This window comes from Alligator sinensis, unplaced genomic scaffold (assembly GCF_000455745.1).
Source record: "Alligator sinensis unplaced genomic scaffold, ASM45574v1 scaffold185_1, whole genome shotgun sequence".
Lineage (NCBI taxonomy): Eukaryota > Metazoa > Chordata > Crocodylia > Alligatoridae > Alligator > Alligator sinensis.
Genome location: NW_005842649.1, coordinates 433,086 through 452,581, shown reverse-complemented (window position 1 = coordinate 452,581; position 19,496 = coordinate 433,086). Strand labels below are relative to the sequence as shown.

Here is a 19,496-nt window from a genome sequence, read left to right as displayed (position 1 = left end):
GACCTGCTAAACTGTAATTTTGAGAGTCTAATTCAATCTTATTTAATTGCAATTTTATGATAAGGTCTTTTTAAAAACAAATTGTGAGGATATCCTTTTCATAACACATGTGATATGAAACCATCATCCCGATATGCAGCTTGTTTAAACTTAGAGATACCTGCCAAAGAAAAAGGAAAAAAAGATATGGATTAAATGGATACTTCCCAAAGAGTTTCAACTCTAAAAGCAAAACTATCTAAATCTAATGGTGGAATATCTTGCTGATGAATTCTCTGGAAATAGAGTATAAAGATCTGTAGCAATCAGTTTACATGATAAATTTGGAAATAAACTATTGTCCTAGCCTAGGTTTCTCTCTTAAACGGAAACACCATTTCCTAATTACCTTTTTCTTAAAAAATAACCATCTTACGAGAATTATTCTATACAGAAATGCGTAAAAATAACTTTTTAAATAAATTGTTGTACATTATAGAATGCCCAGTATCTTAGTTTATGCATCATCCTTTATTATCAAAGGCACCAGAAAACTCCCCTGTAGCAAGTGAGCCCTATGCACTAGATGACTGGTACTCCCCGCCCCCCAAACTGTGGTACATTTTTCAGAATTCTCTTATACCTGAGGAGACATTCTATACCTTCTCCTTTATGAAGGAGCCTGATGCCAGAGTCTGAGAAAGATCAGACCTAGATCTGAACTCTGGGTGAGATCCATCCAGTGCAGCTTGTCTTAATTCATTCCTCAAATAATCTATGGCTGCTTAATGAATGTGACCTTTAATTAACATGTACTCAGTATGCACGGGAACATTTTGAGGCCCTGTCCTAGGAAGTTGCCTAATAAACTGTTTCAGTGTTAGCTGTACTTTGGTGAAGCTAAATTTCATGGCTTGGCCACTTACCATATGTACCAAGAAAGAAAATAAAAAGGTCCAGAAAAAAGTTAGAGAGGAAACTGTGGAGTTCACAGAAGTCATGTCCTAGATATCACCTTTTCCTGAGTAAGGGCACTTTAGAGATAATATAATGTATCTTCTCACATATAACACATGTCACTTTTCTAAAAACCAACTGCTGGAAATTGGAGTGCACATTATATGCAAGAAACATGATAAGAGCAGGTTCACTGCTTACCAGGCAAAAGTGACAGTATCTCTGCATGCAATCCACAGGAAGCACAGCAATGATCAGGCTCCCTGCTTAGATTTCTGGCTGCTGCTACAAGGAAATCTCTCTCCACCAACCCTCCCCCTCCCCTTCTGCTTTCAAAAACAAGGTAAGACTCTTATTCTGGAGTATGTTGTGTGTGAGAAAATATTTTATTTTACCAGTTATATAAGTAAGTGACTTTCATAAGTAACTGATAGATCCTGTAGTGCCCAAGAACACCTCATCTGCCTCCTTGCTTTCAGGTTCTTCATTTCATCAGAGAACATGGAAAATATAATAGTGATCAAGGGTAAAGTGCTTATAATAAAAATGTTTCAGCCTGTCCTGAAATTATTTCATAATAAGTCTTACTATAGAAGAGATACTCTTTCAGTTTGTCTGCTGACATAATATGGCACCTTTGACCTGTGATGTCCAAAGACCTGGGCGCCTTGCTAATAGGACATTGCTATTCATTTAAACAGACGGGCATCCCGGTAGCCATTCACATATGCGCATCAAATCTAGGTACAAGGGACAGGATTTGCAGCCAGGAATCTCCAAACAACTGTCCGTTCTGATCCTATATGCCTGTTGTTGAGGGATGTAGCATCTCTAATCCATCTTTGAGCAGGATTAACTTTCAAAAATAAAAAAATACAGCTTCCAGGTCATGAACAAAATGGTTTTTGACATATTTGTAGCAGGCAAACTGATGTGCAGTGGAAGGGGATGAATGAGGATTGGCTTTCCAACACAGTTACTATTCCCTTTAGCTTGCTTCATAAAAATGGCTCGAAGCAAGCATCTGCAGCCTGGATGAATTTCAACTGAACAGAGTCATAGGATGTAGAAACACAGTTTATGGATTTTCATGGTTTCACATGTTTGCGTTGACAACTGGCTTTCATGCTGGTTTACTATCGAAAGGGAATTTTACTGGCTGGATACTATGAAAAGTCAAATTTAAAATACTAAACATACAATTAACGTTTTTGTTAAAGCTGGTGTTGAAGTAGAATAAAAATAGATTTATAATCTATGATCATAGGATTGATTTATTTATTTTAAAAGGTGTCAGCCAGTAGGATGACCATCACTAACCTTAAGTTCAGAAAAAATTAAATAAAATGAAATTTATTATAAGAAATCTAACATTTGTACATCTCACAAAATAGATCATGATGCTTGGCATTATATTAAAAGCCATGATTGAAGTGTTCTGCTGTCTGCAGTGGAGTTGAACATAATCTATTACTATCTAATAGGGCTTAACTCAGCCAAAAAAAGATTGACCAGAACACTGAAAATAAGATTGCTACTTTAGGTAGCAAACTTATTCAAAAGCACACTCCATTAGCAACTTTATTACTATGTAATATAGTTTCAACTCTGGACTAAGTTTCAAAATGCAGCTTACATATTTTCAGCTACTGTTTCAAAAAGCTGGATTTATGTTAGCAGCAGGCATGCCAGGGATGGGTACCATGCTGCTAGTCTCTGTATCAATACATTTTAGGGATATCCTTGGGGTCACATGCGTTTGGCAAAGTATTCAGGCCATACTGAATACTTCCTTACCTATTGTCATTGCACAATTGTCAAACATGTGCTGCAGGCCTCTGTTACTGTTGAAATTGTACAGAAAGAAGCAGATGCTTAACCCCAGCCTGGTACAAACCAAAAATAATGTCATGTAGGGGGGAGGGGGAGAGAAATGGGAAAAGCTTAGAAGGGGAAAGCAGACAAAGAGGCAGTGGGATTTTAATGGATTTATTGGCAGTACCCCAACTATACTGCTCATGCAACAAAGCATTAGCACCTCACTGACATTTCCCATGCTTTCTTTCCTGAAAGTTATATTGCAAATGGAACCTGTTCTATTCCTGCCCTCAAAATCAGGCGGTGAGAGCTTGATACCCTCAAAGTTCTTGATACCCTCTACGTTCTTGAACAGGAAAAAAGATGACCAGCTCTATTTTCAAACCAGGGCACAGCAACCTGAAGGAAGAGGAATTTTTTTCCCCTTCTGATTTACAATCTTTTTTGGCAACACCTCATCCTACCCATCCTAGGAATTGAGAAACTGCTTTATATTCCTGGATGAAAGGGGTCTGATCCTGAAAGGATCCTAGCAGTCTCATCTTCCCTTGACTTTACTAAAAACAGAGGGTGCTGGCCCCCACAGAGTCCTAGTTCAATTTTTGTTTTTTTATTATGCATTGGTTACAAACAGAATTCTACAGGCCCAATTCCCCAGCCAATTTAAAATGGGACCTATTCATATTCAGTACTGGTAGACTAAAGTCCCTGCTTTCCCGATTAAAAATATCTTAAAAAAAAACAAACACTAAAACTTTAGCTACCAAAAATCAATTAAAGAAACATAATTAAACACTATCATGCCATGGCATCTCAAGGGGCACTTGTTTTGTATTCAGACTTGCTGATATTATCTTACGTGACAAATTTTTCCCTTGGATTCTACAACAGCTAATCAGCTTTAGCAATTGCAAATGTGAAAGCCAGATCAAAGGCAGACACTCACTACCGAACTTGTTAAACTCAAAGGCATGTTAGTAATGTCAACAATTTTAAAAATCCATTTAACATGATGCATCAAACACAAACAGCACAACATAATGCAACAGCAGCTTTGCGTTGGGTTTCCTGACAATCGCGTCATTCTTCCAGGACGAACCGTTTTGTCTTTAACCTTGCAGTTTAACCACAGGGATAGGGAACTACTGGTATATTCTTGCAATTCTATTATCAGTTAAATAAGAAGTATATAGGCATTTCATCAGCCTGAGACTTTGCACAAGCATTACAGATGTAAGAGTTCCAAAGAGTCTAAGTCAGCTCCCAAACACACACACACTAGCCCACAGATTTTGAAAGGCTCTGTGCATATGTATTCAATGCAGAAATCTGGCTTTATGCACCATTGGAATAATTTAGAAGAAATGAAACTAAGGCTGAGCAAATAAAACTGTACAAAATGTATTAGTAGTGGAATTAATATGCAACACAAAAGTGTGGAGATACCTATTGTACATACAACTAAACACCAAAAGTAGATTAGTCAAGAAAAGAAAAAAAAAATCCAACAACAATCTGAATAGATAAAGGACATATTTTGCTTGGTTCTAGTTCTCTTGCTGGTTCTAGCAAGAGAACAATGGGCTGCTCATTTTATACAGAAGTGCAGGCAGCTTGCATAGAATAATGTAAACTATATTTATTCATCTTGGCCAAAAAAGGAAACCAGAAAATAATGCAACTTTGTGAATCCACATTTAATCATTTACATCAGACAGGTGGCCTCTCCCCAACTCTCAGCAGAACAGTTTATTAAGTGAATGACACTCCACATTACCAAGTGTTTTGCAGGATGTAGTTAAAAATATCATAAAAGATTTAACTCTGTGTTTTTATCCCAGAGATGCTTAGGCTCTAGAGTCTGTAAATTGTCTGTCTGACCTTTTGTCTTTCCCCCTGCTCTCACAAGGTTGATTTGGGGTGGCAAATAGGTGGATGAGAAATAAGGTATCTTTGTCTGGATAGAGTCTTAAATGCTGTCATTGCAAGTTTGAGTGGATCTAGTCTGTGCTTTTAAACTGCATTATACCAGAACTGTGAGCTGGCCTGGAAGGTTTCAACTACCTGAAGAGTGATTACAAAGAGAATGGAGTTAGATCAGGGGTTCCCAAACTACACAAGACATTTCTGGGGGGGACACAGGAGAAATTGTGTTATGGAGGATTTAATTTTAATAATAATAATTGGCATTTGAGGGGTTAAAATATAAAACATGTGCTGGTAGGGGTACCAGGACAGCTGGAAAATCTGGAAGGCGGTATGCAATGCAAAGAAGTTTGGGAACCTTGGAGGTAGACTATTCTCGTTGGTAGATAATAAAACAAGGAGCAGTGGTCTCACATTGCAGCAAGGGAAGTTTAGGTTAGATATTATGAAAAACTCTGTTGCCAGGTAGGTAGTAAAGCATTGGAACAGGCTACCCAGACATGTTGTGGAATCTCCATCCTGGGAGGTTTTAAAGACCCAGCTACACAAAGCCTTGGCTGGGATGATCTAGTTAGGGATGGTCCTGCTTTGAGCAGAGGGGTTGAACACACTAGATGACCTCCTGAGGTCCCTTCCAAACCTCATTTTCTATGATTCAATGATTTTATAAACACTGAACCAACCAAATACTTCGAGATAGATTACTGTCAAAAAAAAAAAAAAAAAAGAGTATTTTATGCTACAATACCCTTGCTATTTTAGTTGCTTTCCTAGTCATAAGTACCTCATAATGAGTTTCTTATTTATTCAGATTAACAGTATCTGTGGTCAGTAATACATGAATAGCCAAGGTAATGTTGGACATTGGTCTGTAGGTATAAGTAGAGAGGAGAAGAGTGGATCAGGACTGACATCTGCTGGCCTTGCTACTGATAGGATCCCATTAAAATTGGGTGTATATGAAATAAGTACTCCTGCTGAGCTTACATTATACTTCTTATTACAAGTACAATCCATACCAAACAACTTTCAACAACTTCTGTATTTGCTTATGTATACACACTTACAACCTCTGTTACCTCCAAGGGGGTCCTGGTGGCGGCACCCCCTGCCACCCACCCCCAACAACAGCCAGCAGGGAGGGGGAAGCCCTGCTGGAAGGCAAAGGCAAGCAGGGGAAGGAGACCCTGCTCCAGAGGCTGGAGGAGGCGGCAGTGGTGGTGGAGGAAGTCTTTACATAGCCAACTCTGAAGGGTGAGTGGGGAGGGTTAGAAGGGGCCATGTAAGCACTCCCTCCACCACTGCTGTCGCCTCCTCCAGCCTCTGGAGCGGGGACTCCCTCCCCCGATTGTCTCTGCCTTGCAGCGGGGCTTCCCCTGCCTCCCCTCCCCATCGTTCTTGATGGGCAATTAGCTAGTGTTGGTATAAATCTCTTTTCAGCTTTAAGGAAGTTCTGTCTGCCTAGGAATATATAGTTACTGCAGCCCTCTACATGTACCACATCTGTGCTCCATAAACAATGGGTGTGTCTGCATATGCTGGCTTAAATTTACTGCGCAGTAAGCGGGAATAGGCTGGCGTTTATACGTGTAGGCATTAAAGTGCATTAACACTGTGTGTGGACCAACTTAGTACTAAAGGTAGTCCCAAATAAGTCTACTAACACAGTGTTACTGTGCAGTAAGGTGTCTACACGTGTGTTACTCCGCAGTAACTAATCGGGCATAAATTTGATACCTGCAAGATGCACACCCATACTGTGCAGTAATTACAACCTGGTTACTGCACAGTAAATGTGCATGTGTAGACATGCCCAGTTATCCCTTCAGTGGGCATGCCTGACCAACATAACTTACGCTCACTTCAAAAAACAAAAGCCAGAAAAACAGTACTTAGTAAATAGTATTGAATGCCATCCATCCCCCTCCCCTTCCCTGGTACACTATAATCCCTTCATGAATTAAGCTGGGGTGGGCAAAATACGGCATGCAGGCTGGATCCAACTCACCAGATCAGTCTCTCTGGCCTGTGGGGCCCCTAAAAAATTTAGTAAATTAATATTTATTGGTTCCTGGCAGCCTGTCAAAGCTTACAGGAGACGGGGCAGTAGGACCCAGAGGGAGCCCTCAGCAGAACAGCCCTACCCACCCCCAGTCAGTTCCCTGCTTCCCTGCCCCCCCTCCCCCCAGGTCCAGCAGGTGGCTCCTGGCTGCATCACCAGACCTGGGAGCATGGGACTGCGCTGGTATGGTGCGTTTGTGCGCACGTGCAGGCTCAGGGGCAGTGTGTGTGTGTGTAGCATGCACACCACCCCAAGTCATGTGTGTGCACAGGCTCAGACAGAGTGTGAGCATGCGCACATCTATAGGCCCCAGGGCAGAGTGTGTGCACATGCAGGCTATGGGGCAGTGTGTGTGTGCGTGCGTGCGTGCGCACGCGTGCATGTGTAGGCTCAGGGGCAGAGTGCATGTGTGCATGTACATGCATGTGCAGGCTCAGTGCAGAGCGTGGGTTGGTGGGTGTGCGCGCAGGCTCAGGGGCAGAGTGCTTTGTGTGTGTACACGCATAGACTCTGGGGCAGAGACTGTGTGTGTGTGTGTGTGTGTGTGCGCGTGCGCATGCGTGTGTGCGTGCACATGTGCAGGCTCATGGCAAAAGAGTGTGTCAGTGTGTGCGTGCATGTGTGTGCCTGAGCATGCATGTGCAGGCTCAGGGGCAGAGTGTGTGCATGCAGGCTCAGAGCATGTTTGCGTAGGCTCAGGGGGGTGTGTGTGTGTGCGCGCGCGCGCGCGCGCACATGCGCACACAGGCTCATGGGCAGAGTGCATGTCTGTGTGTGTGTACATGTGCAAGCTCAGGGGCAGTGTATGTGCGCGCATGCAAACACTCAGGGCAGAGTGTGTGTGTGTGCAGGCTCAGGGGCAGAACGTGTTTGTGTAGGCTCAGGGGGTGTGTGTGCATGTGCGTGTGCACGCATGCACATGCAGGCTTATGGGCAGAGTGCATGTCTGTGTATGTGCATGCATGCGCAAGCTCAGGGGCAGAGTGTGTGTATGTGTGTGTGCATACATACATGCATGCTCGGGGCAAAGTGTATGTGTGCACGCGCATGTGTGTTTGTGGGTAGGCTTGGGGCAGAGTGCATGCAGGCTCAGGGAAGAGTGCGTGTGTGTGCGTGGGCTCGGGGGTAGTGTGCATGTGTGTGTGTGTGCAGGTTCGGGGCAGAGTGTGCATGTGTGCATTTGTAGGCCCCGGGGCAGTGTGTACACATTTGTGCAGACTCAGGGCAGTGCGTGTATGTGCGCATGTGAGTGCGTGCAGGCTCAGGGGCACAGTGTGTGTGTATGTGTGTGTGCGCGCGCGCGCACGCACACACATATGCAGGCTCAGGGCAGAGTGTGGGTTGGTGGGGGGGTGTGCAGGCTCAGGGGTAGAGTGCGTGTGTGTGTGTGAGCGCACGCACTTGCAGGCTCATGGTGAGAGAGAGAGAGAGAGAGTGCACACTTGCAGGCTCAGGGGCAGTGTGTATATGCATGCGTGTGCAGGCTCAGGGGCAGAGCATGTGTGTGTGCGCGTGTGTATGCACACGTGCATATGCAGGCTCAGGGGCAGAGTGTGCATGTGCACGTGTGCATGCAGGCTCAGGGTAGGGTGCAGGTGGGTGGGTGTGTGCGTGCTCAGGCTCAGAGTTTGTATGTGTGTGCGCGTGCATAGGCTCAGGTGATGTGTGTGAGCGCATGCACACGTACACACGCAGGCTCATGCACAGAGTGCGTGTCTGTGTGTGCACACATGTGCAAGCTTAGAGGTAGAGCGTATACATGTGCGTGCAGGTTCAGGGGCAGAGTGTGTGTGCGCGCATGTGTGCAGGCTCAGGGACACAGTGTATGTGTGCGCATGCGTGTGCGCACATGCAGACTTGGGGCAGAGAGTGTGTGTGTGTGCAGGCTCAGGGCAGGGTGTGTGCGCAGGCTCAGGGGCAGAGTTCGTATATGTGTGGTGTGCATAGGCTCAGGTGTGCGTGTGGATGCATGCGCAAGCTCAGGGGCAGAGTGTATGTGCATTTGCATGTGCACATGCATGTGCGTAGGCTCAGGGGCAAAGAGTGTGTGTGTGTGTGTGTGTGTGTGTGTGTGTTTGCGCACAGACCCAGGGACAGAGTGTGTGTATGTGTAGGCTCTTGGCCAGAGTTTGTGTGGGTGCACACGTGTGCAGGCTCAGGGGCAGAGTGGGTGTGTCTGCATGCATTACGGCTCAGGGTAGACAGTGTGTGTGTGTGTGTGTTCATAGGTTGAGTCTCACACACACACACACACACACACACACCATGCACCCACATGCCCACTCACGCGGCCATACACAAACCCCAGCTACCCTCCCCTCCATTCATAACCCCCCACAAACCCCATACCCACCCACACCCCGCATATCCACCCCTCCACACACACACCTATACCCACCCCCCACAACATACAAGAGTAAGACTTCATTTTAAGCTATTGTGCAATCACCTCTATATACACTACACAAACACATCAATCAGGACAAAAATATTTTTGAAATCAAATTAATGAATGTTGTAGATGTTTGCTTTTTAGAATATTACTTGGTATTTTTCTGGTTCTGAGATGGCAAACCCCCTTGCTGAAAGGAGTACTGGTGGGGGCAAGGCAGGGGGACTTCTGGTGGCAAAGGTCAGCAGTTAGGGGGCGGGACTTCTGGTCACAAGATGGCAACCAGGGGGCGGGGCACTTTTCAAGGGGTGGGGCTACCCATGTGGCCCTCCACAACTTGCCAAAATTCAGTAAGCGGCCCTCCACCTGAAATAGTTGCCCACCCCTGGATTAAGCTCATTGGCTTTCCACAATACCTTGAGGAAGATATAAACTGCCTACAGTCCTGAACACAGTGCCTCTTGCTGGTCATTGCAAGAGTAAAATTTAAATTTCAAGGGCTTGTCTACACCCTCAAAGGACTCCACTAGGTGGACCTGCAGTGAAGCCTGACTCTGCATATTGGTAGTTACCCAGTACAGCAACTGGAACATGCCAACTCAACACACCAATAAGCTTGACGTCCTGGCCCCATGTCTGGTGCCCTGGGAAGGTGGTTACATTACATCCATTTCACAGCATGGTAAGCATGGAGTAGAATAGCTATACTGAGCTGCAGCACTCCCTTGTGCTCTCTGGAAGCAGCAGAGACATGGCCCAAATAATTGCCTCATTTCTTTCTGCTCCTTCTGTCGACATCCACCTGTTGTCAGGTCAAGAAGCAGCCAACCTTGATTAGATGAAAAAGTAAAGACAGGGCACAGATATTTGTGACAAAATTTAGGATTTTTGGATGCTTGGTTTGGGCAATACTGGGTTGCTGGACTGAACTTAGTATCAATCCAAGGATGCAAATGCCTTGTTGATTTTCATGATTGACCATTGCTGTTCAGTGTCACCTGGGGCCTGTTTTCCCTGATGGGATGCTAAGGACCAATTTTAAAACCTGAAGCCCATTTACCATGCACTTATGCTTATAGTTAAGTTTTTTTTCTCTAAAGTTAGTTTTAGGCTGCCCAGGCTGTCTCAGAGGATTAAAAAAAACCACCACTCACTCCCATCAACCATGTGCACGCAAACAGCATTAGTGCAGCATCAGCTTTACCTACTTGGAACAAACACTTCCTCCCTACACTTTCTGTTCTGTTGATATCAGTAGCTTGATCATTTCTTGAGTTCTACATTTAAACACAGGAAACTTTTGCTCTGTCTGTTCCCCCTTAATCATGCAGAGTGGGAGGGGAATTCCCATGGAATTACACTCTGAATTTTCATTGTTCAAAACCCTAAGTCTTGCCTTGGTTAGCATAGCTAGTGCTCATTTGACTAACCACTCATGTGTAGCATTAAAACTGCTTTACACTAGGTGGCAATATTTTCACAGCTCTACCAGAGGAGGAAATAGAAGAAATTCAAGAAGGTATATTTTCTAGTGGCTTGCTGTGATCGTATGGTGGTTAGTACTCTGCGTTGTAGTCACAGCAACCTCGGTTTGAGTCTGAGTCATGGCAGGAGAGGAGTGTTTTTTTTAAACCCATCAAAAGCTCTCCATCTGCAGCCTTGGCCAGAAATAATTCAGCCAGCAACAAAGTAATTGCATCCAGCCATGGTCTTAAGAACAGAAACCATGGATGAAAGAACAGGGCAGCTGCACAAGACCACAGTCAGCTCACCACCAGAAGCCAGTATTTTTTGCATTGATATTTGTCTGGTCCCTCTCTCATGTTATTTCAAACAGTTCAGTGGGATAGGGCATGTTGTGTAGCCTTGATGCAGTATTTCACTGACACTGCTCTATGAGGGCTTTGATGTTACCTTTCCCTCCCACAGCGAAGCTGTGATTTATTTTACTAATCTGGTGCCTAGAGATTTCTCCTCCACCACCCCCAAAAATCCAAGAAAAGTGCAACAGGAAATGGCAGGACAAAAGTCATAAAGCAAGTTCAGGTCTTTATCACAAGGTATTCCAGCCCTTTACTTTCCCTAGTGCCCCCCAGGACTGGTTCAAACACTAAAAGCAACAAATGAGAAGTTTTCCTTAGCACTGTGGAAGACAAAATAATTCATGCCAAGTCCTACAATAAATGTGTTTAATTTTTCCACCCCCATCTTTTTTTTTTTTTAAACACTTAGTGTACCATAAAGATGTGACTGAATCCACAATCATTCTATCCCAGCAATGAGGCCCATGCACGTACTATCATGGCGTGACTAGTATGACTGACTAGTATTGTGGTACCAGGCCTAGAACAAGCACAGTATAGATTCATAGAAAGATAAGGTATATAGCCACTCCAGCAATACTAGGAGGCACAGAACAGAAAATGCTAGAACAGATACTTTTATTTTTGTTCCTGTTTCAAGCAGCATTTTATTTTAAAAGCTTTTATTATTGCTGTTATCTAGTCAATCAGTGTGTTTATTATTAAAAAGATGACCAGTGGATTTGCAGCCAGAAACTGAGATCTAAGATCTATGTTGGAATATGAAAAGTCCTACACCTGTTTGCAGATGGGGGGAGAGGGGGAGTTAGCTTGTGTATATTATTAACCAGGAGAAGCATAACCTAGCTGGAGGTGTGGGATCAGGAGGCCTGGTACCACAGTACTAGTCAGTCATACTGGCATAAGGCTGGGGTCTAACAGAAATATTTGCTGTACTATGGGTGCATCTACATGTGCAATTAATGGACCAGAGTTTATTGCTGTGCATATCATGCCAGAGTTTATTGCTCCTGGGTGCCATGTTTGAACATGTACCTGGGACCGCAGAACACTGAACTGGGGTGAAGCAGCCCCAGTTGGCAGAGAGTCCAGGGGGTACACTTCCAGCCTAGGGCTGCTCTGACCTGTCTCAATGTGCTGCAGAGGAGCTGGCTGAGGCATGAGGGTGCTTCAGTGTCGGGCTAGCTGGCACGCAACCCCTAGACTGAAGCACCCTTATGCCCCAGCCAGCCCCAGCAGCATGTACATGTGCAGTCTTTACAAGTACTATCCTATGGTGGCATTTATTAATTTATGGAAGCCTAATAGGGGCACACATGTAGACACTGGGTGCATCTACATTCATTAATGTGCTGTAATTATGGCGCATTAAGTTTAGTACCTGTAATAACAGGTACTAAACTTAATGCACCATAAATTGGTGCTCCTGCACAGTAGCACCAGCTCATGCTTTTTTTGTGATGCTAATACACCACAATTAATCTACTGCACATTAAAGTCTCAGTGGGTGTGTCTACATGAGACTCTAAATGTGGAGCTAATTAGTCTGCTTCATAAAGACACTATATAGCAAGTGTGGGCCACGTCGTAGAGCACTGGGCTGGATGCTTGCAACCAAGCTAGTGCCATGGGCTGCTGCTACCTAACTCCTTCAGCCAATTTCCTCCATACTCTGTGTACCCCCTCTAATTATGGGTGCTGTCAAAAGCCATGGTGAACATCAATGGGGAACAGCATATTTAGCAGTGAGGGCACAGAGCAGGAGGTTTTTTAAAGGACTATGATAAAGTAGCCACTTAAGTCTTTGCTTAATGCAACTGTGTTCATATGGCTTCTTTAAAAATTCGTGCCCCTCCCCATCCCCAATCAAAATCAGGCCTTCGTGGGCTAGATTCAAGATCTTTACAAGTTACATCTGGCCCATGGGCAGCTGCCCCTGTCCTGGAAAATGTCTTTCCAGTGCCAGAAAATTAATATTGAAAGCCTCCAACATAAAAAAACAGAGTTCTCTTGTTCCATTTTCAAATGTTTTCAAGAAATCTGCATTTTTGGGAGATCTTTGATGGAAGGGTTTGCTGTGGGAAAGAAGCTTCTTCAAAAGAAATACCTAAAAATATAGTCAGACAAGGGCAGGGCCTCTGGAGATAATAGGTATATTGAAAACAAAACATTTATGGATGTTCCTGAACTTTTGTGGGATGATAGCACCAAGAGAACTAAGTTTAAATTAAAGAACATCTGATAAGAAGACCATGGCAAAGGGAGAACTGGAGGAAAAGCAAAAGAATATATTCAGGAAGCCAGCATGCAATATTTGTTATGAATCTTATAAGTACCCCAAAACGTTTCTTCTTCTAGGTTCTTAAGAAATTCAAGATTCATCCAGACTGTAACCCAGGCCTAATTCTGGTTTTCTTCTGAACTGAAGATTAAGAAGTAAAAACTCAGGAGTTTGTCATTTGTTTCAGAAAGAGTTTGGGGCTTCAAACTTGAAACAAACCTAAACTTAGAGGGGTTCAAAAAGACATGAGTGTTCAGTGACCCTCCCAGCTGGTTTCAGTTTCAGTCTATGCTACAGCAACAAGTTGCTTCCCACTTGACCTCGTCTAGTGAGCACTATGATGTTTTTAAAAAAAAAAAAATAGTTGTGGATTAAAGGAAGTTCTGCACAGCTTCAACATCATGCTCCAATTAGTGCGTGTGTATGTATAAGTAAACTCAGAGATGAACTTTTAGAGGTAAAGCAGTCTAATCTATCCAACATGAGCACACCTTATTAAAGGTATAATGAGCTCCTTGGGCTCCAAAGAGTTTTCTTTTCAGAGAATAACTCCTTTCAAAGGTTTTCTTCAATACAGGCCTCTTGAAAGGTTTTCATGGGGAGGGGGGATAACCTATAACATATTTACTGAAAGTTGCAGCCCTGGAAAGGAAAAGCAGCACAGAGCATACTTGATTTGATGACTGGAGATTCAAGCAGACATTACTTTCTTCCTAGCTATACACCTGATCTGAATATCAGGCATGATAGAAGAATTGGAGAGATGGAACTAGGGGGACAAAAATGTATGAGTTTTAATGATTTTTGAAGTAGCTTTCTCTGTTGTAGTTCTGTTCAGTGTTCTTAACAATTTGGGGTTGTTTCCTTCCCTAGAATTGTAGCAACTAGTGTTTCTATTAGTTGTAAGATTTGTTGTTTTTTTTTTAATGTAAGCTCAAGTCATTCACATCTTATTTCTGTGCCAAAAGGTATACAACACTGATTCTCAACCAGTGTGGTGGGGCACATCAAGGTGTGAGAAGATAAACAAGTTGTGGAGATAAACAGATAGGTAGGAACCTACCAAAATCACAGCAGAAGTAGAGTGTGAGGTGGCTTCTTTAATCTTGCATGTTCTCCTTCTCGCCCCCTTCTCCGGCTTAAGCCTTCCCCCTTCTCGCTCCCTCCTGATCAGCAGGGAAACTAAAACCACAGTTTTAAACACGGCACCGTTTTTGCCTCCCCGCCAATCAGTAGTAAACAGCAGGGCTGTCTTGGGGACCCTCAGCCAATCAGTGATGGGAGGCAAAAATGGTGCCATATTTAAAACTGCAGTTTTTGCCTCCCCACTGATCAGGAGCAAGCCGCAAGTGGGGCCCCTTCACCAAATCAGCAGGTAGTTCAGGTTTTAGGGACCCTGCAAAATTAAGGGAGACACTGCACACCCTACTTCCTCCATGAATTCAGTAGGTCCCTACCGATAGGCTAAGCAGATAAGCCATACTGGAAGACCTGCAGCCCCTGTGTAAGGCGGTAAGCATTGTAATATATAAATTGTTTTTTGACACTGGGTAGCATTCAATTTACAAAAGTTATGGAGGGGTACCTCAAATCCAAGAAGGTTGAGAACCACTGACTTACAAAATACCTTTGAGATGGAGAGAAAGATAAAGTCCTCGTCTCAAAGACGTTACAGTCTAGATTTAAACATGTCCCTTCCCAAGGTACTTGCAAACAGAATGGCTGGAACACTTTTGCTCAGTTTTATTATATGTACCTTTCCATTACGTTGTACCAGGTTGCTTCCTGGAGGTAGAGAATGCTAAAGCAGTGAGCTTTATTATAGCTAGTAAGTTATGTGAGTTCTTGCATGTAAGTATGTAAAAAAAAAACAGAACAAAACACATTAAACTCAGTTGTTTCAGGACCAAAAGGATATGGTTTGGTTGACTTCAAGTTGGATCCTTTTTGCTGTCTCCACCATATTATTGCAGTTCCACAAATATGCAAGTATGGCCCAAATATAAAAATTGAGGCAAAAAATCCTATGTGCATAGGACTGACAGTCTGTACTGGTTAGTACTGTCAGTGCGAGCTGGCTGTACACATGCAGCTAAAGTTCAACGTGCTTCTGAATTCATTTAAAATTGCCCTGTGCAATTTTCCTCATCTGGGAAAGGCTGATATTAAACCTTCCCTTTTGTACAGGAACATGCCGAAATCCTTTGGGAGAGGTTCAGAAAGCGTAGTGCTGGAAGCCACATAGATACATTTATATTCCAAACTGAAATTTTACATTAGTTTGAAATATTGATTAAATGAGAGTATTCTGTATTTTCTTCCTCAAAGACAAAAGTGTTGGCAAAATGGACAACTGAGAGAGATCTGTCTGGAGCTATACTGTCTGTCAGCAAGCAATTTCTGCTTATGAATCAGTGCCAGAGAAGATGGATATGAATTTCTCTAGTGACCATTAGTCATAGGGGGAGATAAACCAAATAAAAAAACACACAAATAAGGAACATCCCAAGTCTGTCTTGGTTCCTATCAAGTTTTTGCAATATAGCATGCTAGTCTCTAAGATGCCACCCTTCCTTGAATTCATTTTAACTAACTCATTCCAAAGCATAAAATTATGGTAAAATATGTTTCTACAGCTGGAATTCAGATAAATGCTGGCTGTTCCTATTTAGTTGGTCTAATAAAAGATATCACATCTGGGCAAAGAACCTTGCCTGGATGTTCTAATAAGGCAGCTAAAGGCTCAGAACTGGCTAAGTGAGGGGAGGCGGCAGGAAGAGAGGTAGTTAGCTGCATTAGTCCTCAAAGTGCCACCCCTGCTCCACTTTCTGCCTGACTTCAGACTAACCCATTCAGAAATGCACAAGCTTTTGTAGGCAACAGCTTACTTCATCAGATGCTGTGAATGCATGCTATGGGTAGCTGATCCCTGGCATGGAGAACATCTTTCCAGTGCCAGAAAAATCAACATTGAAAGGCTCCAACATAAAAGAACAGAATTCTCTTGTTCCATTCTCAAAGGTATTCAAGAAATCTGTATTTTGAGAGGTCTATGAATGATGCTATGAATCTGACAGAAGTGGACTGTTGCCTACAGAAGCATGTGCATTCCTGAATGAGTTAGTCTCTGAGGTGCCACCCTGCCCAGCCATATGGGAATAGTGTTTTACAGGGAGCTATGTATTCTTCTATTACTGTGCAGTAGTATAGTAGTGCCACACCCAGAGTAGTTATCCGGCTAGGCTGTTTCTTCTGGTCCAATATGACAAGGACAACAGAGGGCTTCATGAGATTCCCTGGCCGTTTCTTCTGTACAACCAGTGACCTAGGAATGAGCCTGAAGCCCCAGCTCCACCTGCAGTGAACAGATTGTTCCTGCCAAGAGTACAGTGCACAGGGGTCATGGTTGAGGATGCAACTATTTCTGATCATAACTGATTGCTCATTAAAACTGTTGGGTCTCAGCATTTATCCAGGGCATATGGAAATGATCCAAAAGGTAGGAAATGAGCCAATAAAGGATTTTAAGGCATAAACCCTTTTAATTTGACACATGCTAAAATCTTGTGCTATTAAAAAGAGAGAGAGAGAAAGAAATCAAGCATATATTTTTCCCTCCTCACTGGTGAAATCCTACTTTTCTATTTGAAGCACATCATCTTCATTTGGCATGACATGCCCAATAAACCCCAGTTTATTAGTGCAAGGGGGAAAAGTAACCTTGCTCCCTAAAGAACTTTCATTCAGCAGCTCTGTGACAATGAAGTTTTCCTACTGTTGCGGGAGGAAACAGAAAAGCCAACTTATTAAAATGAACATAAATAAACTATAAAAACAGGCTAGTAGGGTGCTAGCTCTCAGCCGCACTTCTCAGGTAGTTAAAGGACCAATTATCCAAAGTGCCGTGAAGGGGCATCTAAATCTTCTGACTAGCACCTGAACAATGAGCCCTTGTTAATCTAGCAGTTATGCACAGTGTGTAATTCTATTGTTAGCTTTATGAATTGCTGGTGTTTACTGTAATTTGTCAGGCCTAGAGCCCCTTTAAGAAGTCCTCATTCTGAAAACCTGGCTTCTTGTGTTAGCCAGTGATGCAGGAAAGTGAAATTACAGGCAGTTCCTATCACAGTAACAAAGGGTTTTCTGCAATCACTGATAAGGGCCAGGAAGGCCAAAAACCTCCTGTTTGCAACACTTCATGCCTGGAAAAGCAGGATTGCCACATAGGGAGGCAGCATTATTGCTTTATTATTATTTACAATACTGGCAAAGATCAAACCCCCAAGAGGACTGCAGGAGCCTCTTCACTGCAGATCTTAAGTAGCTATAATTAATAAAAAAAATTACATGATCATTATGTTGCTGTATGCATCACATTAGACATAAATTAAAAGCCTCATGCCTGCATTAGGGTTATTGAACGGAAACGATGGCTGTGATATGTCAGTTTTGTAAATTGGCCTTTATTTCTTTGTGAAGCATCATCTGAGCAACGTAGTCAAGACACAGAAAAGGAAGCACATCTTTTCCTGCCGTGACTCGGATTTGAACCGAGGTTGCTGCGGCCACAACACAGAGTACTAACCACTATACGATCACGGCAAGCCATAAAGGACTTGCTTACCCTACTGCAGTTTTGCCTCTTGCAATGCTAAGCAGCTGCCAAATAGCACCATCTACTGCCTGCCTTCTCATTAATATGGATTGATTCACAAGGGGCTGATAAAATTGTGTGTGTGACTAATCCCAAACTGACATTTGTGGAAGGCCGCTTCTGCAGAAAGAGTTTTCACCTGGAAGTTATACATGCATATAGAGAAGTCAGAACTCCCATCCTATTTTAAAAACACTTCCCCCCCCACCCTCTTGCACTGATAATAAGGGATCATGGAGAAGAAAGGTTGAATCCAAAGAATAGCAAAATTTAGGCAAAGAGCAGAACCTCTTTAAATTCTAAAGGACATATGGAAATAGCCTGTGATTTGCTTTTGCTAAGCAAATGTTATTTGACTATTCCATAGAGTGCATTCTATTTTAATGTTGGTTTTATTACACAGAGTTATTACAACATAACATGTGCAGAAAGGGACTTTTGTTTTTTTTCTTTGTGTTTGCATAGTTATCCTCTTAGATAAGCAAGGAAACAGTGAAATACCAGTGCCAAGTTCACAAAGGGCTGCCCACTGTGCATCTATCAATTAAAAAAGACCACCAATTAGTGCTAAATAAACTTGGATGCCAGGGAGACAAGTGCTGAGAACCACCTGTCTTTGTCTAGGGATCTTCACAATAAAGACCATAAACAATGTTCAAATACCCAAAACAAAGCAAAGATTTTTTTTTTTTTTTAATTCTGTAAAATACTATCTCCAGCAAAACATGAAGCATACTATGAGCCATCAAATGGGAAGACACTTAAGAGCTAGCCGTCCCTAGTCTTAAATCACATTTCTATTAAAAGTTCTTCAGATATTAATCTGCTAATGCAAGGACTCCTCTCAGCTGGTTGTACTGGAAAGAGCGAAGGTCATCTGGGTATCTTGGCACTGTAAGGGGTAGGGTTGGGCTTAATCTCTGGTTTGCAGCAAAAATTATTAAATTTGCTGGAATTAGGTCTTGAAAGAAGTCCTAGTACCCACAAAAAAAGAAAACAACTGCCCCTTACACAAAAACACATAGCCATCAACACAGGATGATATCAGCACTCCAGTCTGTGCATTTTTTATATAGAGAGAGTATGAGGCCATGTAGGGAAGAAGGGATCAAGTAGTGTTCCCGTGATAGGAAACCATTAGGAAGAGCTGTACCTCCTTTTTGTCCAAGGTTGTGGAGCGAATAGGTGCTCCCATCCATTAAAAGGTGCTGCACTTATCCCTACTGTCCAGTGTGGAGGAACAGAGAATAGTATATCCTGCTCAGTTGGCTCCTTGAGGGAATTAAGGGCCAAGCAATGTCTGCTCACAAGAAGAGCCATGGTCCTGGGTCCTTTCATGGGGGTAGGTCACAATCTAGGTCTGTGTAGGAAAAGCTTGTGTATTGCTCTCATGAACATCAAGAATAACAAACCGGTCTAGAACTGGAAGACAGGTATGCAACAAAGGCTAGAATTGTCCACCTAAGTCTAGGTTTTGTCCTTTGAGGCTCATTATCATAAAACCCCAGAGCTTTAAAAAAGGCAGTGGAAACACACTAAGGTATGTCACCGCCGAGAGCCGCGGCGCAGGGTTCGGGGCCTTAGGAGCCCTAGTCGGCGGGCGG

The 19,496-nt window shown here is 43.2% G+C and overlaps 1 non-coding gene across 1 annotated transcript; it reads right to left on the bottom strand.

The window, feature by feature from the left end:
• Positions 1-17,768: 17,768 nt before the first annotated feature.
• On the bottom strand, positions 17,769-17,840 carry TRNAH-GUG. Its single transcript has one exon. It is a non-coding gene; the product is annotated as a tRNA-His (tRNA).
• Positions 17,841-19,496: the final 1,656 nt, after the last annotated feature.